The sequence below is a fragment of the Drosophila persimilis genome, unplaced genomic scaffold, assembly GCF_003286085.1.
Source record: "Drosophila persimilis strain 14011-0111.01,24,50 unplaced genomic scaffold, DperRS2 tig00000000-arrow-pilon, whole genome shotgun sequence".
Taxonomy (NCBI): Eukaryota; Metazoa; Arthropoda; class Insecta; order Diptera; family Drosophilidae; genus Drosophila; species Drosophila persimilis.
The window spans coordinates 2,208,001-2,214,000 of record NW_020825288.1 but is presented as its reverse complement, the minus strand read 5'-3'; positions in this window follow the sequence as shown (position 1 = coordinate 2,214,000).

Sequence of the window (6,000 nt, the reverse complement as noted above, 5' to 3'; positions counted from 1 at the left end):
ACACTTTTTCTGGCCAAATATCAAATGATTGCAACCCCCAGCCAGAAGCACAGACCCTTGGCCATACCCGTAGCCATACCCCTACCAGTCACGTGTCAGCAGTCAGTCAGGGCCCGGGGTCCGGGGTCCATGTCCAGTCTCTGGGACTCTGTTAGAGCTTCTCTGATCATTCATCAAGCTGAATGTCAATGGGACACGTTTTTTCACGTGCCTTTTGACAAAGGACGGCACAAGGCGTTTGCCCAAAAATCAAAATCAAAAGCAAAGTCAGAGGCAGCAAAAAATTAAGCCTCTTAATGCCCGATGCCTGGATGCTAGTACTCGTACCAGCGAAATGGCAAAGGTCTTTAATTGTATTAAGAAGCATTTGACATTTATTGTGAGAAGAGAAGATATTGTGTTAAATGTTTGCCAGATCGATTGATTGATTGATGAAGTTGATGCTGCTGCTGCTGTTGCCGTTCGGAATGTGATTGGGTTGCGCATACGCCCGAGTGGCTGATGAATCAGGTCCTCAAGTGGCTTCCTGCGATGGTATAGAGCACTCACACATATGCACACTGTGTGTCTGTGTTCTCTGAGCGAGTGAGGGCGAAAGACAAACACAGACTAAAGGAAACCGCCAACTAATCCGCAGGAAGCGAGGAGACATCAAAGCCAGCAGAGCCCGCATCTTGTTACCCGGCCAACGCCTAATTAAATATTGACAAGTCAATTTGAGTTAAACGATTTGTGAGCAGCTGGCGGAATCGGGAACCAGGAATCAGACGATGGATATCCCACAACCTCCATCGCCGGCAATGATTTGCCCATTTGCCCAGAAGGCAAACAAAGCTGCCATTGGCCTGGCGATTGGAGATTGGATTTGATTTCATTTTAATCGATTTGAATTCCATTTAACTTTGTTAGCACAGTCAAACGACATTTTGATGGAAACGGAATCTCTTTTCACATGCAAATTTTGCACCCGAACAAACATCACGTCTCCGTCCTCCTGAATGCTCATTTCCATCCGGATCGGCAGCAGCATTTGATTGTCATGCGATTTTTATACATCAGCCGTAACTGCGAGTATTTTGCATTTGATTCGCACGTTTTTATTCAGGTATTTGAATTTGATTTGATAAATTTTTATGCTGATTGAAAAACGTTGGCCAAATGTGTCCCCAGGCGACAGTAGCTCCACGGATTTGAATTCGACTTGATTATGTTCGCTCCCGCTTGCCATCGCTATTCCCATTCCCATCCCCGTCCCCGTCCCTGGCATTATGATGATTATTTTCCAAGGTGGCCCATTACACGCATCCGCGCAGTTAATAATGTGAGCCTGGGAATGCACATGGCCCAATCGAGTGGAACCGAATGGCAGCCCAAACCCCACCAGGCTCCATCGATGGCCAACAATCCAATCCGGCTTGATAAATGCATTCTGTGCATGCTGCCATCAAATTGGCATAGTCCACGGTCCACCCTCCCAATGCTCCTCGGTGGCGTCCCACAAATTGCCGTGCGCCTCGCCTGATGTCTTCATAATACAGAGGGACAGAGAGAGAGAGAGAGAGAGATAGAGAGAGAGAGAGAGAGAGAGAGAGAGGGATATATCCAAAGAGAGTGAGGGTGAGGAGGAGAGAGCTTAGCCAGCCTAACTGGATGCCTGAATGCCTGGCCAGGCCTGGCCAGGCCTGGCCAGGCCTGACTGCCTGGATGAGTGGTGGTGGCTCCTCTGCCTGGCCATATACAGCGCGCTCAATTCGATTACGTTTTCGTTAAATGTAAAATTTATACGCCCCACGTCAATTGTGACAGTTCACTCACTCACAGACATCACCACGGAGACAGAAGAGTCGGACACAGAGCCAGAGCCAGAGCTGGAGCTGGAGCTGAAGCCGGAGCCAAAGCGATTCATTGAATGGCCAAAAACAGGCCATCGAAACTGGCCAACAGAATTGGGAATATTGCACACGCACAGGTGACACTGGCTAGCAGAGAAAGCCGAGACACAATTAAAGGTTTGTAAAGAAATTACATTTCAGGTACTAGAAGTGCTTCCAACTCGCTTTGTTTTATATAATTTATATGATTACAGAGAACAGATACTTCTGGCATCCCATCCTAAGCTGTGACTACTGTACCACATACAAGTATAGGTGTATCGGTGTACACCACATTGCCATGACATTCATTCAGCTCTCATCTCGTTCCTGGCTACTGGCTCCTGGCTCTCGTCCAATGCTGGTCTAGGAACCCATCTCTCACTCCCTCCATCCGCCCATCTCTGTGCAATTTCGCATGCAAGAGGAAATTGAATTGAAATGCACAATTTTTGAGCACAAAAAAGGAGCTCGTTATGTGCGTTGTGTCGGTCGGACAGGCGCCGTAGCACAGCCTCTAGCCAGCCAGTGGGCCAGCCTCCGCGCCAGAGGTTTAAAAGTCAATTGCAGAAATTAGCGTGCCTCTCGAGGACGAGGATGAGGATCGGCCGGCGAGCACCGGAGCACCCCTTTACCGGTTCTCAATGCTCGCGGGATACTCGTGCGAAACTGTAAAAGTATCAAATTACACTTCCGGCGGAAACAGCGTCTCCTCTTGGAAGCGACAAGCGCTGTCATTGTCGGCCTGCGGCACTTTTATTTTGTTATCGGACATCCTAGCCGAGGTTTCGATTTCTCTAAAATTTTTAGCAATATTCTCTGGCACTCTGTCGCCCCCCCCACTCTCGCCCTTTCACGAGTGCGGTTTTTTGGCCATAATCCCCTTGTGACAGAGGCCTGGCATGTGATAAGCCCCTGATGCATTGTCCTGCCTGGCTGTCGTCCAACCACTAAATGACTATAAAGTAGCAACTTCCGCGACTGTTGCGCAAAATCATTCAATTTCCGTTTGGCCACACGACCCAGGTCCGCATCCGCACCCGAACTCGAACCCAAATCTGCCTTCTCGACGACCTCTCCGCTCCTGCCGGGACACCAGGACACCAGGATACCAGGATACGGGTATATAAGTATATATATGTTTGCGCATCATAATCGAGGGTGTGATTTGTCCTTTTTCTGCGTTTGTCGCATGCCTTTTGCCAGCCTTCCTTATGAAACATCACCGCAATTTCGTTGACTCTGCCCGAAACCCACGATCAACCCAAGCACCCGCCTCCCCCTCCGCCTCCGACCCATCGTTGGTGGCTGCGAAAAATTTGAATAATTTTTATTACGTGGCGCGTTATGAATTTTTGATGAGCCCTTGCTGCACACTTTGTTGTAACTGTTTGTTGGTGCTGCTGCTGCTGCTGCTGCCGGTGCTGGTGCTGGTCCTGTTTGCTGGCAGAGGGCGTGTGGCCAGTTATCCTTCACTAAGCCAAGTGACAGTGCCACAATTTATTAGATTCTCAGCCTCATTGTGGGCTGCCGTCTCTGTCTCCTTTTCTTTTATACGTTTTTACTTTACAGGGTAGTCGTAGAGTGTTGTACCAAGGGTATTCATACAAAAATATGTAATAGATCTGTAATACTTAGATACTTTTTCTTGAACAGAATTAATAGTCGATTCCCTATTGCCATGTCTGCCTGGATCCCAGACATTGCAGGAGCTACAGAAATCACGCAAATCAACTATCTATAATTTGGATATATGGAAGAATCTACCAATCCAGCAAATTTCGATCAGTATCCTAAAGCAGTATCGTCTCCTTTCTATTTACTTTTGGGTGGCTCCAATTAATGGGTATCCCATAGTCGGAACAACGACTCTACCTTTCTTTCTTGTCATTTTTTCTCAGTTTTGTTCCATATCATCAGCGTCTGCGCTGCAAGTTTCCGGTACGTGAGAGGAGGCGAAAGTACGGAGCGGAGGGCGGAGGCATTGCCGGACAGGAGCAAGGTTGTGGGAATGGTGGGTATGAGAGGGGGAGGGAAGTGGTAAGGGTGAACGGGTCGGGCGTGCTGTGTAATAAAAGCAAATAAAATATTCTTTAATATGCGACACTCGCCGCAGTCTGCTGCCTGTCATCCTGTTTTCGCTTTTTCCTCTCTCGGTGGTGTGTATGGGGAAATTTGCATATATATTGCCTTGACAAGCATTAATGTATGTAATCCCATAATTTTTTAATTAAATCAAATTGTTTCTCTCTCACTAAAGGCCCGTGGGATATTCAATGCGAGGATATTCAGACTGCTCCTCAGGTCCTCCTATGATCTGAAAGGGTTGAAAATACACCAATTAGAAACCCGCCAATTGATCACCAACCACGGAACCCAGGAAAATTTGGATACTTAACCAAAAATGAGTAAAGAATGGTTCCAAATGTATTCCTTCATATTTCTAAAATACTTTTTGGGTAGTTTTCAAACTTTTGCTGTAAATATTATCCTGATGATTATGAAATACTCCACCAAACACTGCCGTCTCCAGTGAAAAACTCTTTTATAATTAGTCTAATGCAAGAGTCAGTTGTTGTTCCCCAAACTCTACTTCTAATCTCGATATGATTGCATTTAGAAACAATTTAGAAGCTGTCACAGGGCGACATTCCAACTATTGTACGTCCCGTCGACGCAGTCGCCGTCAATCATAATCAGCATAGCAGTGACTAAATGCAGCACTAAGCAGGAATCGCTGGAACTATACTATGGTGTAACCATTCCGGTGTACCCAATGGAACCCACTGCCCGCCCCTCCCCCCGGCACCCCGTTCTGGTGTGGCCTTCCGCATTTCGAAACGATTAAGTGATTTTGTGCACAGTGCATGATAATTGGATTAATATGCGCCGACAGACGGAGGGAGGGAGCTCAACAGGATGCAGGATGATGTGGTGGCCCTGGCACCCAGCCACCACCATGGCCCATCCACAGAGACTCTCGTGCGTGGGGGTGGTTTGTGGGTTCTTGGGATTTGCTCTTCGGTATAGGGATTTGGAATGGGAGTGGGACTGAGACTGGCGGTCGTTAGGCGGGCAAATGATGGGAGAATCTGGGGATGCCCTGGCATTTTCTCCGGCCTGGCCTGGCCTCTCACTGGGTTAAATGCTCTCGTTATCAAAATTACATATATCATAGAGCTGCGCTGCGCGTTGAGGGGTGGCACGAATGGGATAAACAGAGGCTGCCCCTTTCTGGCTACGGGTGGTTAACCCTCCTCTGGTGTAAATCAATTTCAAAGCAAACAGTACTGCGACTGCGACTGGGGCTGGGGCTGGGGCTGGGGAAAACATATTCTTAGTGCCGTAATTGGAAAAGTCGGGGATTAAGCGATAAAGTTGTGTTCTTAAATTGATAAATGCTGAGCAGCGCTCGGGGAATCGAATGGATGGAGAGGACTTCTCATCCGAAAAATACCCTTTTCGCAGCCAATTTTCGAGCAGAGTCTGGAAGTCGGAGTCGGAGTCAGAGTCAAACAATTTGTCAGGCGAATCCGGCAAAAGCAAACAGTTTTGGCCCTTGGTTAAATAACTGTTGGCCACTTAGCGTTTCATTACCAAACGCTGCCGCTGCACAAACAAATTAAACCGTTTCGTTTGGGTTTTGGGCCACAGAAGCCGCTTCCGAAGTGCTTTGTCGCAGGTGAGCGCTCACCAGAGAGGAGCTCCTCACCTGAGAGGCGGTGGGATCAAAAAGCCAGCCGATTATTTGACAACCGAATGGAGCTAAGTGCGATCTCCGCTCTCCGATTCCCTATCCCCGATCCACGATCTGCGAGCCATCTTTGATCTCTGCTGCCGGGCTGCTTGGCTGCTTGTCTGCTTGGCTGCTGAGCTGCCTAATTTATAAAATAAATCATATGTGAATTAGCCGTCAACGGTGGATAACTCATTTGCTTTTAACGCCGATTTCCTTTTGATTAATTTATTTGCTCACGGGGCCCCCGCCTCCGCCGCTCGGTTGGTGTTCAAATCGATTTTCACACCTTCTGAATGGGTCTCTGGCTGGGACTCTTTTTCTGTTCGTCTTTCATGAGCATTTGGCCATCTCATTAGTGGATTTGGCTTTTGAAAAGGCCGCTTAGACACT